General features: G+C 49.6%; 1 pseudogene; it reads left to right on the top strand.

Annotated features, from left to right (window-relative positions):
• Positions 1 to 1,084: 1,084 nt before the first annotated feature.
• LOC125519092 overlaps positions 1,085 to 19,618 on the top strand; it is a 33,561-nt pseudogene continuing 15,027 nt past the window's right edge.

The raw sequence follows: 19,618 nt of genomic DNA, 5'->3' as shown, positions 1-19,618 counted from the left end.
TCCGATGACAGTTGTGCCTCAGTGGATCGAGATTAAAGGTGACATGTCAATGGTTAGCTTACGGCCAAGATATCCTACATTGCACATGAGTGCATTCAGGATTTCTGAAAGCGAAGAATGCTTAATAGTGAAAGATTGGAGCAAAATTGTTAACGATCGCAGAGAAGTACTAGGGGGCAGCAAGGAGAAGCGCAACCCAAGATTAGGAGACAGATTTATCTGCATGCTTCAGTATGATGAATCAGGAGAGCTATACATGTTCTATGCTATTCTACCTGAGAGGGAGCAGCAGGAGTAGCTACTAGTTCATGCTCTTAATTAGTACTTGTCTCATGTCCGTGTCCTGAACTTCGATGTTGGTGATGATTATGTTGAACTCGATGATATCTTTGCTTCTGTCACAAAGTGAATGTTTCCTCTTTAAGATAGCCAATGTTGGTGATGATTAGATAGCTAGCGGTAATGACTATGATGATTAAATAGTGGTAATTAGACGACTACGATGATTTTTAGCTAGCTAGAGTTTATTTATTTATTAATATGCGATGATGATGATGATGATGACGACTACAACTCATTATAACGTAAAACAATCCTAAATTAAATTGATAACACAAATTTAATTAAAAATAAAAAATAAAACAAAAAGCCACAAACATTTTAGTACTGGTTGGTGTTACCAACCGGTACTAAAGGGCTCCCGGCCCCCGGAGCTGGCTCGTGCCACGTGGTTTCCCTTTAGCACCGGTTCGTGCTGAACCGGTACTAAAGGGAGGGGCCTTTAGTGCCCACACTTTGGTGCCGGTTACTAAACCGGCACTAAAGGGCCTTACGAACCGGTTCTATTGCCCGGTTCTGCACTAGTGTAATCACAGATCAAGCTAGGTTTTGAGATCGTGCAGTTCCTCGCGATTGAAAGTGATCACGACGGGTGCCGTGGCCATCTTCCTTACTAAGTTTGGCAGATCTGAACGGCCTCGCTTGCGGTTGTTTACATAACATCCGTGATCGTGTGCTATGTGTTGCATATTTCATCATTGATAATGTTTGCACATGTGATGATACATATTATTGGTTGTAGAAAATGGCAGACGAGTTAACTGATATCATGGTAGACATGGAGTTTGGAGAACTGACGAAAGACTGGATAGAAGATTGGTCAGATGATGAAAATTCAGATCGTGAAGATCGGTCAGAGAATGGGAACGAATGGGACGATCTTAATGTGAGTGGCATTGTCATTTTGTAATTTTTTGGTGGCATCCGACAACATTAAATCTTTGTGTTGAAAATTTATAGATCGATGAGCTTGATGATGATCAGGATAACAACTCGGAGCTCTCGAATGAAGATTACATTAGTCAGGTACGTAAGTGAAATTTTTTGTTGGCATGCAAATTGAATTTGTTCTGGAATATTATATGATAAGTAATTTTGTATTTGTGTTGTATTTTTCAGTTCATTTCCGAATGTCATAATGCGTACGACTATTATGGTGAATCTGACGCGGAGACAGGCCTTAATGACGAATCATTAGATGCACCTGATTCCGGGGAGTCCCAGTCATCGGTCATCATGAGTGAGGTATGTGTGTAATCAATGTTCTATGGAAGTAAGTAATGTTAAACCATAGAAAACTATTTTCATGTTTGTGATTTGATTGTGTAGGTGACACAAGATGATGGGGCAAAGAATGTCCAAGATACTGCCAGTGCAGATGATAATAGGGATATGTTCATGCAGATAATAGAAATGACCTTTACGTCTCACGATGCTGCTTATGATTTCTACAACAGCTATGCTAGAGATAATGATTTCAGCATTAGAAAGAATAAGTTCAGGTATAGCAAAACAGAGTCACGTCATACGCGTTATAGGCAGTTTGTTTGTTTCAAACAAGGGAAACGTGACAGCAAGTTGCTAACCGAGGAAGGACACAGCCGTAGGCTCAGAGCCGAGACATGCTGCTTTTGGAAGCGCACCTGACCGTCAAGCTTGACCAAAAGCGTGGGGTTTGGTATGTTGAAAGTTTTGAGGACAAGCATAGCCATATGTTGGCAGGACCGGACGAGGTACCTTTTCTTTGGTTCCATAGAAAAATCAAAGAGTACCAGAAGCATGAGATAATGTCCATGGGAGCTACAGGGATTAGAATTCACGACATGATGGATTGCTTCATCAGCAAACATGTATGGTACGACGGTGTTGGTTTTACCAGGCGTGAAATATACAACCTTTGCGCCAAGGAGAAGAGGAAGCTGCTTTCAAAAGGTGATGCTACCACAGCCATAGGCATCATGGCCAGTAGGAAATAGAGGGATCCTAGCTTCTTTTTCGAGTACAAGCTAGATAAGGAAGGACATTTGAATAGGATGTTCTGGTGCAACTCCCAGTCTCGTCATGACTATGAGGACTTCGGCGACGTGCTTGTATTTGACAGCACATACAAGATGAACCGCTATGGTATGCCATTCATACCTTTTGTTGGTCTTAACAATCACCTGAAGACCACTGTTTTTGGTTGTGCCATAGTTTCGGACAAGACCGAGGAGACATACGTGTGGCTTCTGCAGACTTTTTTGAGGTCCATGTGTCAAAAGATGCCTAAGAGTGTTATCACAGATGCCAACGCTGCGATGATCAAGGCAATTCGCGAAGTCTTGCCAGACGTGTGGCACCATATATGTACGTGGCACATAGAGAAAAATATGAAGATTCACCTCAGTCACAAGTCCTTGGAGGAGTTCTGAACTCTTCTGTACTACAGCACGTCCACGACCACGTTTGAGGAGAGATGGCACGCATTTTCCAAAAGATGGCAGTCGAAAAAGAACTGTAACATGGTTGAGACGGATGTATAAGAAGAGGAGACTGTGGGCCGCGGCTTATCTGACAGAGGGGTTTTGGCTTGGCATGAAAAGCAACGAGTGGAGTGAAAGCCTGAACTCATGCCTTCACCTCCACCTAGACGGTGAAATGACCCTGGTGGATATGATTTTGCACTATGAGAACTGAAGGAAATATGCCCTAGAGACAATAATAAAGTTATTATTTATTTCCTTATATCATGGTAAATGTTTATTATTCATGCTAGAATTGTATTAACCGGAAACATAATACATGTGTGAATACATAGACAAACAGTATATCACTAGTATACCTCTACTTGACTAGCTCCTTGAATCAAAGATGGTTAAGTTTCCTAGCCATAGACATGAGTTGTCATTTGATTAACGGGGTCACATCATTAGAGAATGATGTGATTGACTTGACCCATTCTGTTAGCATAGCACTTGATCGTTTAGTTTGTTGCTATTGCTTTCTTCATGACTTATACATGTTCCTATGACTATGAGATTATGCAACTCCCGTTTACCGGAGTAACACTTTGTGTGCTACCAAACGTCACAACGTAACTGGGTGATTATAAAGGTGCTCTACAGGTGTCTCCGAAGGTACTTGTTGGGTTGGCGTATTTCGAGATTAGGATTTGTCACTCTGATTGTCGGAGAGGTATCTCTGGGCCCACTCGGTAATGCACATCACTATAAGCCTTGCAAGCATTGCAACTAATGAGTTAGTTGCGGGATGATGTGTTACGGAATGAGTAAAGAGACTTGCCGGCAACAAGATTGAACTTGGTATTGAGATACCGACGGTCGAATCTCGGGCAAGTAACATACCGATGACAAAGGGAACAACGTATGTTGTTATGCGGTTTGACCGATAAAGATCTTCGTAGAATATGTAGGAGACAATATGAGCATCCAGGTTCCGCTATTGGTTATTAATCGGAGACGTGTCTCGGTCATGTCTACATAGTTCTCGAACCCGTAGGGTCTGCACTCTTAAAGTTCGATGACGATTGTATTATGAGTTTATGTGATTTGATGTACCGAAGGTAGTTCGGAGTCCCGGATGAGATCGGGGACATGACGAGGAGTCTCTAAATGGTCGAGATGTAAAAATCGATATATTGGACGACTATATTCGGACATCGGAAAGGTTCCGAGTGATTCGGGTATTTTCGGGGGTACCGGGGAGTTACGGGAATACGAGGAAGAAGTAATGGGCCTCATGGGCCAAGTGGTGGAAGAGAGGAGGCAGGGTGACGAAGCTATGTACCTAGGGTAGGGTCATGGACCTGTCCAAACTGACCTACCCAAGGACATCTCCAGAAGAAATCACCTTTCAATCGACTTGGAGGTGTTCCACTCGACGGACTCGAAGATACTCGACCAAGAAGCAATCACTCGTCCAAGAAGCAACCACTCGACGGTCAGGAGAACTAAGGGCACTCTGCATGCTAACTGTCGGTTATTAAGTAGCTTTTATGGTCATCATAGCACTTTATTAGGGGCGTTACCAGTAACGCCCGACATTAATGTATTTAAACCCTTTGTAACTGAGGGCGGGAGGGGTCTGGCGAACTCTATATAAGCCACCCCCCTCCTCAGGGACAAGGGTTCGCACCCCTGTAATTCATACACGCATAATCCAGTCGACCGCCTCTGGGCTCCGAGACGTAGGGCTGTTACTTCCTCTGAGAAGGGCCTGAACTCGTAAACCTTGCGTGCTTACAACTTCTCCATAGCTAAGATCTCGCCTCTCCATACTTACCCCCCTACACTACTGTCAGACTTAGAACCACGATAGTTGGCGCCCACCGTGGGGCAGGTGTTTTAGCATTTTGTTGGAGGAGTTGCGATCTTTTCCGACCCGAATCATCATGGTTTTCGGCGGAGTTTTGGTGGAGGGCCGCGAGATCTATCTCGGCGCGCTCACGTTCATCGCCGACGACTCCGCTTGGCTTCAGGAGGCTCCGCTCGACGTGGACGCACTCCCTGTCCGCGGGGCAACACACTTTAGCGCGTGCGTCCGCGGTGTTCTCCTGCGGCAACCGTCGACCCCCTACCGGTCGGCTCCTGTGTTGTCCTCCCTCCCTGTTTCCCGCCGGCGCAAGCGCTCCGGTCGGTCGAGACTTCAGCGGTGGGTGAGGCACGCGGTGGCACGCCAGTCGGCCACCCCTCAAGTCGCGGCGATCGAGCCCGACGAATCCCTCTACGGCCTATTCGACCTATCGACTGGCTCCGCAGAGACCGCATCCGAGTGCGACAGCAGTGATCCGGCGGCGGAGGTTCTGATGGTTGATGGACCGCCCAGTCCTCCCGGTTTTCCCCGCACCGACGGAGGCGCAGGTGGAGGCGACCCGTCGCGTTCCCATGAGGAATATCTCCCCGAGCCTCACGTCGCTGCAGAGAGAATAACTTCGTCGCCGGAATATGGATGCACTGCACACTCCTATCGTTGGAGAAACCCCCGAGGCTCGTGCCTTGGAGGACGCACGCCTGGCGAACTTGGCCGAGCGCACTTGACTGGAGAACCTCCAGCGAGCACTCGACGAGCGTGCGCGACAACGGGTTCCCGAATCCAGTCGACGTCAGCTCTTCCCGCCCCCGCAGGTATATCGAACTCCGATTCAGAATTTAGCAGCTCCAGCCCGTATAGCAGAGTCGATTCAGCCTTCCCAGTCGGAGGCTGGCAGAGGCTTGCTGCAGATCAGAGCGTTACTCCGGGCAGCAGGAGACCAGAATTCTGCTGTTTCTCAGTCGCGGAACAGAATTCATAGCAGATCCGTTGCTACCGACACGGTCCAGTCGGCTCATAGCCCAAGATCACCCCCGAGGCGTGAGGGACGTGGGGACCGACGTAATCAGTACGGGAACCGTGAGCAATTTGATCACCGATTCGATCGTGACGATCGACGTCGAGTGCCCACCCCTCCTCCGAGAAGCGGGTCGTATGCACCTCAACAGCAGGATGACAGGCACCCTCGTAGTGCTGGGCGAAGGATTCCAGTCGACTCCAGAGAACCAGGCTTTGATGCGAGATCCATTCTCGTTCAAGGTCTGGTCGACAGGAACAGAGCTCACCGAGAAGGACACGACAGAGACGCACCTACCAGCAGCAGAGCGCGTGTTTCGGGGCCAGAGTGCTTTAGCAGAGCCATCAGGGCCGCTGTGATCCCTCCCAACTTCAGGTTGGCGACTGGAGTCAGTAAGTTCACGGGTGAGTCCAAGCCCGATACTTGGCTTGAAGACTACCGAGTGGCCGTCCAGATTGGTGGCGGCAATGATGAAGTGGCCATGAAGCATCTGCCCCTCATGTTGGAAGGCTCGGCCAGAGCGTGGCTAAACCAGTTAGCACCCAACAGCATTTACACTTGGGAAGATCTCGCCCGAGTGTTTGTCACCACATTTGAAGGAACATGCAAGCGACCGGCAGGGCTGACGGAACTGCGGTCTTGCGTGCAGAAGCCGAATGAAACTTTGAGGGATTACATCCAGAGATGGATCACGTTACATCACACGGTGGAGAATGTGCCTGACCACCAAGCAGTCTGTGCCTTCAAAGAAGGCGTCAAGTACAGAGAACTGAATTTGAAATTCGGTCGAACCGGAGATATGTCTCTGAATCGAATGATGGAGATTGCCACCAAGTATGCTAATGGTGAGGATGAGGATCGACTTAGGAGTGGCAAGCTCAAGTCAGTCGCTCAAGAAGCCGGAGGAAATTCCAACCGGAAACAAAAGCGGAAAGCTGAGCCAGCTGCTCCTGGGGAAGCCTTGGCTGTGACTCAAGGAAAGTTTAAGGGGAAACCCAAAGGACCTTGGAACCCCAAGAAAGTTAAAGACCAGGACGGAAATGATGTGTTGGATTTGATGTGCCTCGTCCACACCAAGAAAGATGAAGAGGGTAATTTTATTTACCCAAAACATACCACTCGACAGTGTCGACTCTTGATCCAGCAGTTCCAGGGCAAGCAGCCCAAAGATAAGGAAAAGGAGTCGGACAAAGTTGAGGACAAGGAAGATAGTGACGACGGATACCCTCAGGTCAATTCCACTCTGATGATTTTTGCTGATGTCGAAAGCAAAAGTCGACTGAAAGTTATCAACCGAGAGGTGAATATGGTTGCTCCGGCGACACCCAGTTATCTGAAATGGTCTTAGACTGCCATCATATTCGACTAGTCCGATCACCCAACGCACATTGCCACCCCTGAGAGGCAAGCTTTGGTGGTCAACCCAGTTGTTGAAGGCACTCGACTGACCAAAGTCTTGATGGATGGTGGCAGTGGTTTGAACATATTGTATGCTGAGACGTTGAAAGGGATGGGCATTCCGATGTCCAGACTCAGTGCCAGCAACATGAGTTTCCATGGAGTCATTCCTGGGAAGAAGACTGAATCACTCGGCCAGATTGCTCTTGATGTGGTTTTCGGTGATTCCAAGAATTACCGCAAAGAAAAGTTGACATTTGAAGTTGTGGACTTCTAGAGTGCCTACCATGCTATTTTGGGCAGGCCGGCTTATGCACGCTTCATGGCCCGACCATGCTATGTGTATCTCAAATTAAAGATGCCTGGCCCCAAAGGTGTGATCACTATTACGGGCAATCGGAAGAAAGCGAAAGAATGTTTTCAGAAAGGTTCGAAGATCGCTGATGCTCAGATGGCAGTGGTGGAGTTGCAGGAATACTAGAAGACTGCGGACCCGAGTGATTTGTTGCGAGCCAAGAAGCCCACTACAGAATCAGCTTTTCAGTCGACTGGCGATACGAAGACAGCTCACATCCACCCGACCGACCCCAGCGCTGCTCTAACTCATATCTCGACAACACTCGACTCCAAATAGGAAGAAGCGCTCATCCAGTTCCTCTGTGAGAACTGGGACATTTTCGCATGGAAGCCTTCTGACATGCCGGGTGTTCCCAGGGAGCTGGCTGAGCACCGCCTAAGAGTCGACTCAAAAGTAAAACCTGTCAAGGAACATCTCCGACGGTCCGCCGTCTAGAAGAGAAAGGCCATTGGCGAGGAGGTGGCTTGGCTCTTAGCAGCGGAGTTCATCCGGGAAATCTACCACTCCGAGTGGCTCGCTAACGTTGTTATGGTCCCTAAGAAGGACAAGTCACTTCGCATGTGCATTGACTTTAAACATATCAATCGGGCCTGCCCAAAAGATCATTTTCCTCTCCCCCGCATCGATCAGATAGTCGACTCGACTGCGGGATGTGAGCGACTGTCTTTTTTAGATGCCTATTCCGGGTACCATCAGATCCGTCTGTATGGACCTGACGAGATCAAAACAGCCTTCATCACTCCATTCGGGTGCTTCTGTTATGTTACCATGCCGTTCGGCCTCAAGAATGCCGGAGCCACATTCATGAGGATGATTCAGAAGTGTTTGCTCACTCAAATCAGTCGGAATGTGGAGGCGTACATGGATGATATTGTGGTCAAGTCACGGAAGGGTTCCGACCTGCTGACTAACCTTGCTGAAACCTTTGCCAACATCAGGAGGTATGATATCAAGCTCAATCCATAAAAGTGCACATTCAGAGTTCCCGGCGGAAAATTACTCGGTTTTCTCGTTTCCGAACGGGGAATCAACGCCAATCCAGAAAAAGTCGGTACTATACTCCGAATGAAAAGTCCTGTGCGAGTGCACGACGTCCGGAAGCTTACTGGTTGCTTGGCCGCTTTAAGTCGATTCATATCTCGTCTCGGTGAAAAGGCATTGCCTCTTTACCGATTGATGAAGAAGTCCGACAAGTTCGAGTGGACTCCTGAAGCTGATGCAGCGTTTGCAGAGCTCAAAGCTCTGCTCTCCACCCAGCCGGTGCTTGCTGCCCCAATCAGCAAGGAGCCTTTGCTGCTTTACATTGCAGCCACAGGACAAGTCGTCAGTACGGTACTTACGGTCGAGTGGGAAGAAGAAGGAAAAACCTTCAAAGTTCAGCGCCCAGTATATTATATTTCTGAAGTTTTGACCCCGTCGAAGCAAAGATATCCTCATTATCAGAAGCTTGTATATGGGATTTATATGACCACAAAGAAAGTTGCTCACTACTTCTCTGATCATTCCATTACAGTCGTCGTCGACGCTCCATTATCAGAGATCCTGCATAACAGAGATGCAACTGGTCGAGTGGCAAAATGGGCGATTGAACTCCTTCCTCTAGATATCAAGTTTGAGGCAAAGAAAGCTATCAAGTCCCAGGCAATCGCAGATTTCGTCGCCGAGTGGATTGAACAACAACTGCCGACTCAGGTTCACTCGGAGCATTGGACCATGTTCTTCGACGGTTCCAAGATGCTGAATGGTTCCGGTGCCGGAGTGGTGTTGGTCTCCCCCAGAGGAGATAAACTCAGATATGTTCTTCAAATCCACTTTGATTCCTCCAATAACGAGGCAGAATACGAAGCACTTTTATATGGGTTGCGCATGGCCATTTCACTCGGCGTCCATCGCCTCATGGTCTATGGTGACTCAGATTTGGTGGTTAATCAGGTGATGAAGGAATGGGACGTCAGAAGTCCAACCATGACTGATTATTGCAATGCAGTGAGAAAGCTGGAGAAGAAATTCGAGGGTTTAGAGCTTCATCACATACCCCGACTGAAAAATCAAGCAACTGATGATCTGGCAAAAATAGGTTCCAAAAGAGAAGCCATTCCCAGCAATGTGTTTTTTGAACACATCCACACACCATCAGTTCAGGAGGATCCCTTCACTGAAGAGGCCCCGCAGCCAAAAAGTACCACGGATCCGACTGAAGTTGAAGTTCCAGCTATGGTCGACCTGATCATGGAAGTCTTAGTCATCACTCCCGACTGGACAATACCATACATCGCGTACATCTTAAGGAAAGAACTCCCAGAGGACGAAGAAGAGGCTCGATAGATCGTCCGTCGATCCAAGGCCTTCACAGTCATTAAAGGACAGTTGTATAGGGAAAGCGCGACTGGAGTTAGTCAGAAGTGTATAACACCAGAAGAAGGTCTGATGATCCTTGATGATATCCACTCGGGGACCTGTGGTCATCATGCGTCCTCTCGGACCATTGTGGCTAAAGCATACCGAGCGGGATTCTACTGGCCAAGGGCCAATGAAATGGCAAAGGAGATAGTTGACAAATGTGAAGGATGTCAGTATTACTCCAATATGTCGCACAAGCCCGCGTCAGCCCTGAAAACCATTCCACTCGTCTGGCCCTTCGCTGTTTGGGGGCTGGACATGGTTGGACCACTGAGAACGGGCAGGAGCGGCTTCACTCATGTACTGGTAGCAGTCGACAAGTTCACCAAATGGATTGAAGACAAGCCTATCAAGAATCTTGATGCTTGCACTGCTATCAGTTTCATCAGAGAGTTGATATTCAGATATGGAGTTCCGCACAGCATCATCACTGACAATGGGTCAAACTTCGATTCCGACAAATTCAGGGCCTTTTGCACCTCTCAGGGCACTCGGGTCGACTATGCTTCGGTCGCTCACCCCCAGTCGAATGGGCAAGCAGAAAGGGCAAACGGCCTAATTCTCAAAGGACTGAAACCCCGATTGATGCGCGATCTCAAGCACGCGGCAGGTGCATGGGTCGACGAGCTTCCGTCAGTCCTTTGGGGATTGAGGACAACCCCGAACCGATCGACCGGAAGAACCCCATTCTTTCTGGTCTATGGAGCCGAGGCAGTCTTGCCGAGTGACCTGCTTCACAACGCTCCCCGAGTCGAGCTCTACTCTGAAGATGAAGCAGAACAAGCCCGGCAGGAGGCAGTCGACCTCCTGGAAGAAGAAAGAGAAATGGCCATGATCCGATCGACCATCTATCAGCAAGACTTGCGTCGATTCCATGCCAGAAACGTGAAGAGTCGAGCCTTCCAAGAAGGAGAGTTAGTCCGCTGAGTGGATCAGCAGAAACCACACAAACTCGCTCCTACTTGGGAAGGCCCCTTCATAGTCACCAGAGTCCTCCACAATGGAGCATACCACCTCTATAATGTCGATCGCCAGATTGATGAGCCGCGAGCCTGGAATGCGGAGCTACTCCACCCCTTTTATACTTGAATTCTCACTCGGATGAGATGTAATAAGGAAAAACTCATGTAGTTCATTTATCAAAGACAAGAGTGTTATAATTTTCCCAGTGATTGTTATTGTTTTTTGTTTGCGAAAGAAATCCCCCAGTGGGTGGCTTAGCTGCGAATCCGCTTCGCCTAAGTTTGTAAAAATCCTACCGAGTGGAGAGCAGTCCTCCCACTCGAGGGCTTAGCTGCAGTCCAGTACTCGCCTAAGTTCTCTCACTTGAGGACTTAGCTGCAGTCAGGCACTCGCCTAAGTTTGAAAAAATCCTGCTGAGTGGAGAGCAGTCCTCCCACTCGGGGGCTTAGCTGCATTCCAGTACTCGCCTAAGTTCTCTCACTTGAGGACTCAGCTGCAATCAGGCACTCGCCTAAGTTTGAAAAAATCCCGCCGAGTGGAGAGCAGTCCTCCCACTCGGGGGCTTAGCTGCAGTCTAGTACTCGCCTAAGTTCTCTCACTTGAGGACTTAGCTGCAGTCAGGCACTCGCCTAAGTTTGAAAAAATCCTACCGAGTGGAGAGCAGTCCTCCCACTCGGGGGCTTAGATGCAGTCCAGTACTCGCTTCTCTCACTTGAGGACTTAGCTGCAGTCAGGCACTCGCCTAAGTTTGAAAAAATCCTACCGAGTGGAGAGCAGTCCTCCCACTCGGGGGCTTAGATGCAGTCCAGTACTCGCTTCTCTCACTTGAGGACTTAGCTGCAGTCAGGCACTCGCCTAAGTTTGAAAAAATCCTACCGAGTGGAGAGCAGTCCTCCCACTCGGGGGCTTAGATGCAGTCCAGTACTCGCCTAAGTTCTCTCACTTGAGGACTTAGCTGCAGTCAGGCACTCGCCTAGGTTTGAAAAAAATCCTACCGAGTGGAGAGCAGTCCTCCCACTCGGGGGCTTAGCTGCAGTCCAGTACTCGCCTAAGTTCTCTCACTTGAGGACTTAGCTGCAGTCAGGCACTCGCCTAGGTTTGAAAAAAAATCCTACCGAGTGGAGAGCAGTCCTCCCACTCGGGGGCTTAGCTGCAGTCCAGTACTCGCCTAAGTTCTCTCACTTGAGGACTTAGCTGCAGTCAGGCACTCGCCTAGGTTTGAAAAAAAATCCTATCGAGTGGAGAGCAGTCCTCCCACTCGGGGGCTTAGCTGCAGTCCAGTACTCGCCTAAGTTCTCTCACTTGAGAACTTAGCTGCAGTCAGGCACTCGCCTAAGTTTGAAAAAATCCTACCGAGCGGAGAGCAGTCCTCCCACTCGGGGGCTTAGCTGCAGTCCAGTACTCGCCTAAGTTCTCTCACTTGAGAACTTAGCTGCAGTCAGGCACTCGCCTAAGTTTGAAAAAATCCTACCGAGCGGAGAGCAGTCCTCCCACTCGGGGGCTTAGCTGCAGTCCAGTACTCGCCTAAGTTCTCTCACTTGAGGACTTAGCTGCAGTCAGGCACTCGCCTAAGTTTGAAAAAAATCCTACCGAGTGGAGAGCATTCCTCCCACTCGGGGGCTTAGCTGCAGTCCAGTACTCGCCTAAGTTCTCTCACTTGAGGACTTAGCTGCAGTCAGGCACTTGCCTAAGTTTGAAAAAAATCCTACCTAGTGGAGAGCAGTCCTCCCACTCGGGGGCTTAGCTGCAGTCCGGTACTCGCCTAAGTTCTCTCACTCGGAGACTTAGCTGCAGTCCAAGTACTCGTCTAAGTACGAAACACATCCCACTCTACAGTAACGAGGTGCAGGTCGACTGCCACCTCCTCCTTGGGGAGCTTCGCCACAAATACAACGTGCGCCCCATCGCCGACCCGCAAGGACAACGAGGCGCAGGTCGACTGCTACCTTCTCCTTCGAAGCTGCGCCACAAATACAAAAGTTGTCTCAAATAAAGATCGATTTCCACTCGACGGGGAATTCATAACGATATTCAACAATAAACCAAGTTCAGATAAATCCTAAAGATTCCGGACCACAGATCAAAGTGCTCGGGCATTCAGCCCGAAAGGGTTTAACGGTTACAAAAACCACTCGGCATTCCGAGGCTAATTTAAGGTGAGGCATAAAAGTTTGTTCACTCCACAGGAGGAGGGCTGGCAGGCTCGACGAACTCATCCAGGTCAACGCCGTCGGCGATCCGAGTGGCTGCAGCGATGAAAGTCTCCATAAAAGTTCGGAAGTCATGCTTCTGGGTGTTGGCGACCTTGATTGCTGCCAGTTTGTCTTGTCGCGCCTCCTTGCAGTGGACACTAACCAAAGACAGAGCCACATCAGCGCCGCACCGAGCAGAAGACTTCTTCCACTCCCGCACTCGGTCAGGGATTTCATCAAGTCGAGTCATCAGGGACTCAAGATCATTTTGGAGCATAGCCTCTGGCCAAAGTGCCGGGTCGATCCATGACATGGCGACCTTCAGTCGAGCCAAGTAGTCCACGACACGGTCGATGCGGGATTCCAGTCGGAGCAGATTCATGGCAGTTTCATCTTTCACAGGAGAATTGATTGGATCCAAACCAGGTTCGATCCGCCCAGTCTCCTCCTCGAAGTTCTGGCAAAACTCTGCATTCACGATCCAAGGATAAGTCAATTTTCGTACACTAAGTCGACACAAAAAAATCAGTCAGAACAAAATGTGCACCTTCAAGCTTGATGAACAACTTCTTGGCAAGGCTTCTCAGATAGCTCTCCAGATCGTCCCTCCTGCGAGGAATGCTTTCCATCTTCTCGCCCAGGATGAGATTCTCCTTCTTCCAGTGCGAGCACTCCTTGTTGGTGTCATTCAGAGCAGACTTCAGCCTAGTATTCTCTTCTTCCAACTGGCCGACCGAAGCCAGCTTCTGTTCAGCCAGAGTGGTTCTGTCGTCAGCTTCCTTTCGAGCAACAGCCAAATCCTGGTCCTTCTTCGTCAGAGCCTCTCTCAGTTTTTCTGCAAAGAAACAATGCTTGGTCCAGAAAGAGCGGAAGGGTACTCAAGCCTAAGACAGACCAGTCGACAAACTAGTCTTACCAGTGGCGCCGTCCTTGACTTTTTGCAGCTCTGTCTTGGCCAGCTCCAAGTCAAGGTTCAGTTGGATCTGCTGTCTCTCCAAGTCAGCAAAACGAGCTCCAAGATCACAAGATTTCTGAAATCAAAGAGGAGAAATTATTTCACAGCGAAAAACAACAAAGATAATAAGTACTAAGACTACGGTCGACTGCCCGCAGTCCACCATAGTCTTGGGGACTACACCCAGTGGGTGCACTTTGCGTGCCCCCACCGGTTCTGATCCCACTCGACCGGCCCGCCGGAGTCGAGTGCAGGGAGTAAAAAAAGGGGGAGATAAAGAACTCAGACCACAGTCGACTGCCAGCAGTCGACTGTGGTCTCAGGGACTACACCCAGTGGGTGCACTTTGCGTGCCCCCACCGGTTCTGATCCCACTCGACCAGACCGAGTGGAAGAGACAAACTACAAAGACTACAGTCGACTACCAGCAGTCCACCGTAGTCTCGGGGACTACACCCAGTGGGTGCACGCAGCGTGCCCCCACTAGTTCAAAAATTCAATCGACGCACCCAGTGGGTGTACAGATGCAAAGATTTTCAGAAAGAGTCTTCAGGTAGCATATCCTAACAGAACAAGCAGTGACCAACTAACCTGAACGTTGCTCTGGAGAGCCGAGCTGGCATCGTAGGCGGCCTGGCTGGCGTCCCGCACCATCTTCATCTTCTCCATCATAATGCCCGCCTGGCGTATGGCTGCCTTGGCAGCATTCACTTCGTCCTCTAGGACATGATGGGTCGCAAAAACCGAAGGCGGGTCGACAGGGGCCCGAGCAGTCGACGAAGAAGGCAAGGCGCTCGACAAGGGCACGGCGAAGGTAACAGAACCCCGATTGGCATCACCAGCGTCCTGAACGACTGGTTCCACCCTCGGCGTCGATTGTGGCACCTCGCTTGCAGGAACTTGCCTACTTCTCCTTGTTAAAGGCCTCTCGGGCTCTTCATCGTCATCATTAGGGAGGTCAATAATGTTAGGGGTTGTTCAAAGTTCAATCGACAGAATCACATCACCCAATGGTACACATTGCAGTTGAATCGACCAAAATAAAGACAGTATGGCAGAAATCATACCCAGTTTAGACGTGACCGCATCCTCCATCACCTCATCATCGTCCCTGTAAGCTGAGGTCCCAGAAGTAGCAGCGCTGCCAGTTCCCAAGTCCGTCCGGTTAAAACAAGAAAAACAAGAAGCACAGGGTGCCGAGTGAAGATAGAAAGAGACACTCACGCAGAGGCGACGGGGATGTCAATCTTAATCTTCGGCAACGCCTTTCGAAGCTTCGGCTCTGCGACTTTGGGATGCTTTGACGCTTTCTCAGTCAGAGTTGGTGAAGAGGTCCGAGGACGCTTTGAAGGCTGACCGGCTTGAGCAACCGCATTTTCATGGGCGCTCGGCCGTTCTTGGTCAAGTTTGGACCGCCTCTCCCTGCGAGGAGGCGACTCGAATTCTTCTTCGTCACTCGAGTCGTCGCTTTCTTCGTCCTCTTCACCGTCAGAAGTCCATTCGCCACTGTCGCCGCTGCTCGCCTTGCCTTCCAGATCTTGCTCTTGCTCTCCATTGGGCATCGAGTACATTTCAATGAGGGCCTGAAAGCATAACAATCAAAAGGCATTCAGTCGATCACAAACGGGACATCACATGGTGAATCGGAAAGTTACTTGATAAAACAGAAATATACCTGCTCCGGCTGGCGCGAGTTGTCGAATGGAATCACCCTCCTGGATCCCCGAGGGTTGTCTTTGTTGCTAGTGATTCCCCTCAACCAGTTCTCCAAGATGTCCTCGTTGACCTCCTCCGGGTGGATCCGAGTGGTGTCTTCGAGCCTAGAGTACATCCACATCGGATGATCGCGCACCTGAAGAGGTTGGATGCGTCGACCGAGAAAGACCTCCAGCAGATCCATCCCGGTCACTCCGTCGCGGACGAGCTGGACGACCCGTTCGACCAGCTCCTTGACCTGCGCCTTCTCTTCTAGAACTATCTTCAGGGGATCAGGCTTATCCACTCGAGCCAAGGAGAAAGGAGGAAGTCCAGTCGACTGGCCAGGGGTTGGCTGATCCTTGCAGTAAAACCAAGTCGACTGCCAGCCCCGGACCGAGTCAGGAAGGACCATCGCTGGGAAAGTACTCTTGCTCCTCATCTGGATCATCAGACCACCGCACATCTGGATCACCCGCGTCCTCTCGTCACTCGACATGGTATTTTTGACCGACTGGGAACGACAAGTGAAGATGTGTTTGAAAAGCCCCCAGTGCGGTCGACAGCCCAAGAAGTTTTCGCACATGGACACGAAAGCGGCCAGATAGACTATGGTGTTCGGAGTGAAATGGTGGAGCTGAGCCCCAAAGAAGTTCAAAAAAACCCGGAAGAAAGGGTGGGGAGGCAGCGAGAATCCACGATCTACGTGGGTTGCTAGGAGGACACACTCACCCTCTCTCGGCTGCGGCTCAGTTTCGTCCCCCGAGAGCCAAGCCGACTTGTGGGGGATCAATCCCCCCTCCACCAGGTCGTCGAGGTCGTCCTACGTGATTGCCGAGCGGATCCAGTCACCCTAGATCCAGCCCGCCGGCAGGCCGGACCTCGACGAGGATCCACCCCGGTTGGTCCGCTTGCCCTTCGCCTTCGCGGTCGCCTTCTTCGCGTGTTCCAGCGCCGCCGTCTTGTCCTTCCCCATGGTGGCAGATCGAGCTCGAGCGGAGTTCCGACGACGAGGCGGAAGCAAGAGTGGCGGAGAGATCAAGAGAAAGAGAAGAGAGAATGGTGGCGTGCGGAGCAGAGCCCCAGCCCAACGCCTTATATGAGGCTGCTTCCGAGTGGCTGACTGGTAGGCCTGGGCAGCCCTGTCAAATCCCGTGGCAATCGCGCGCGTGATACGTGGCGAAAAAGGTGGCGCGGGGATCGAGGCGGCTCCGCACTATCCCATCCGATTACTGCAGCCTCCCCCGTCCCGCGCGCTTCCCAAAATTCGGATCCCACGAAATCTGCGGGCAGCAGAACAACTCGTCAGACCGAAGATCTCCTCCGCACCGTCACTCAGAGCCTTTCAAGTATAAGAACTCACTCGACAAAAACTAAGAATGGATCAAGGCGACTGGAAAGAAAGTTGCTGTCATCACTCTAGTTCATTGATCCGAAACAAGATATGCTCATGGCATGAAAAATGAGTTAGAGAGGTGCTCAAACCCTTTCCCACTCAAACCTCGATCCATTCGGGGGCTAATGATGAAGCTATGCACCTAGGGTAGGGTCATGGACCTGTCCAAACTGACCTACCCAAGGACATCTCCAGAAGAAATGACCTTTCAATCGACTTGGATGTGTTCCACTCGACGGACTCGAAGATACTCGACCAAGAAGCAATCACTCACCAAGAAGCAACCACTCGACGGTCAGGAGAACTAAGGGCACTCTGCATGCTAACTGTCGGTTATTAAGTAGCTTTTATGGTCATCATAGCACTTTATTAGGGGCGTTACCAGTAACGCCCGATATTAATGTATTTAAACCCTTTGTAACTGAGGGCGGGAGGGGTCTGGCGAACTCTATATAAGCCACCCCCCTCCTCAGGGACAAGGGTTCGCACCCCTGTAATTCATACATGCATAATCCAGTCGACTGCCTCTAGGCTCCGAGACGTAGGGCTATTACTTCCTCCGAGAAGGGCCTGAACTCGTAAACCTTGCGTGCTTACAACTTATCCATAGCTAAGATCTCGCTTCTCCATACTTACCCCCCTACACTACTGTCAGACTTAGAACCACGACACAGGGCGCGCGACCTGCCTAGCCCAAACCGAATTGGACTAGGGGGCCGGTCCCCCTTTCCTCCTTTTCCTCCTTCTCCTTCCTTCTCCTTCTCCTCCTTCCTTTCCTCCTCCTAAGGGGAGTCCTACTCCTACTAGGAGGAGGACTCCTCCTCCTGGCGCACTCATAGAGGGCCGGCCGGCCTTCCCCCTTGCTCCTTTATATACAGGGGCAGGGGGGCACCTCTAGACACACAAGTTGATCTATTGATCTCTCCCAGCTGTGTGCGGTGCCCCCCTCCACCATATTCCACCTCGGTCATATCGTAGCGGTGCTTAGGCGAATCCCTGCGTCGGTAGCAACATCATCACCGTCACCACGCCGTCATGCTGACGGAACTCTCCCATGAAGCTCTGCTGGATCGGAGTTCGCGGGACATCATCGAGCTGAACGTGTGCTGAACTCGGAGGTGCCGTACGTTAGGTACTTGATCGGTTGGATCGTGAAGACGTACGACTACATCAACCGCGTTGTGCTAACGCTTCCGCTTTCGGTCTACGAGGGTACGTGGACAACACTCTCCCCTCTCCTTGATATGCATCACCATGATCTTGCGTGTGCGTAGGAATTTTTTTGGAATTGCTACATTCCCCAACAGTGGCATCCGAGCCTGGTTTTATGCGTTGATGTTATATGCACGAGTAGAACACAAGTGAGTTGTGGGCGATATAAGTCATACTGCTTACCAGCATGTCATACTTTAGTTCGGCGGTATTGTTGGATGAAGCGGCCCGGACCGACATTACGCGTACGCTTACGCGAGACTGGTTTTACCGCCGTGCTATGCACACAGGTGACTAGCGGGTGTCAGTTTCTCCAACTTTAGTTGAACCGAGTGTGGCTACGCCCGGTCCTTGAGAAGGTTAAAACAGCACCAACTTGACAAACTATCGTTGTGGTTTTGATGCGTAGGTAAGAACGGTTCTTGCTCAGCCCGTAGCAGCCACGTAAAACTTGCAACAACAAAGTAGAGGACGTCTAACTTGTTTTTGCAGGGCATGTTGTGATGTGATATGGTCAAGACGTGATGAGATATAAGTTGTTGTATGAGATGATCATGTTTTGTTGAACTTATCGGCAATTGGCAGAAGCCTTATGGTTGTCTCTTTATTGCATAAGATGCAAGTGCCAAATAATTGCTTTACTTTATCGCTGTGCGATAGCAATAGTTGCAAGAGCAATAGTTGGCGAGACGACCATGTGACGACACATTGATATAGATCAAGATGATGGAGATCATGGTGTCATGCCGGTGACGATGGAGATCATGATGATGCTTTGGAGATAGACATCAAAGGCACAATATGATGATGGCCATATCATGTCACATATTTTGATTGCATGTGATGTTTATCTTTTATACATCTTACTTTATGACGGTAGCATTATAAGATGATATCTCACTAAATTTCAAGATAAAAGTGTTCTCCCTGAGTATGAACTGTTGCCAAAGTTCGTCGTGCCCAGACACCACATGATGATCGGGTGTGATAAGCTCTACGTCCATCTACAACGGGTGCAAGCCAGTTTTGCACATGCAGAAATACTCGGGTTAAACTTGACGAGCCTAGCATATGTAGATATGGCCTCGAAACACTGGAGACCGAAAGGTCGAGCGTGAATCATATAGTAGATATGATCAACATAATGATGTTCACCATTGAAAACTACTCCATTTCACGTGATGATCGGTTATGGTTTAGTTGATTTGGATCACGTGATCACTTAGAAGATTAGAGGGATGTCTTTCTAAGTGGGAGTTCTTGAGTAATATGATTAATTGAACTTAAATTTATCATGAACTTAGTCCTGGTAGTATTTTCATATCTATGTTGTAGATCAATAGCTCGCGTTATTGCTTCCCTATATTTTAGATATGTTCCTAGA

The sequence above is a fragment of the Triticum urartu genome, chromosome 7, assembly GCF_003073215.2.
Source record: "Triticum urartu cultivar G1812 chromosome 7, Tu2.1, whole genome shotgun sequence".
Classification (NCBI taxonomy): Eukaryota; Viridiplantae; Streptophyta; class Magnoliopsida; order Poales; family Poaceae; genus Triticum; species Triticum urartu.
The sequence above is the reverse complement of the archived record's forward strand: the minus strand, read 5'-3'. Positions and strand labels throughout refer to the sequence as shown.